We start from the raw sequence: 276 nt of genomic DNA, 5'->3' as shown, positions 1-276 counted from the left end.
CGTGGGGAAACCTTCAACAAGACAAAGTCGCCCTCTTGGAATTCCAAAGCCCTATGCCTCCTGTCAGCATAACTTTTCTGGCGACTTTGAGCTGTCAACAGTCGTTCCCGAATCACAGCTATCTTCTCATTATTCTCTTGAATGATTTTCGGCCCAGTGCTCAGTCGATCCTCTGGTTCTAACCAACACACAGGTGACCTACAAGGACGACCATACAGAGCTTCAAACGGTGCCATTCCAATGCTGGCCTGATAGCTATTGTTGTACATAAACTCA

The sequence above is a fragment of the Morus notabilis genome, unplaced genomic scaffold (genome assembly GCF_000414095.1).
Source record: "Morus notabilis unplaced genomic scaffold, ASM41409v2 Scaffold525, whole genome shotgun sequence".
NCBI classification, from domain to species: domain Eukaryota; kingdom Viridiplantae; phylum Streptophyta; class Magnoliopsida; order Rosales; family Moraceae; genus Morus; species Morus notabilis.
Note: the sequence above shows the minus strand (reverse complement) of the source record.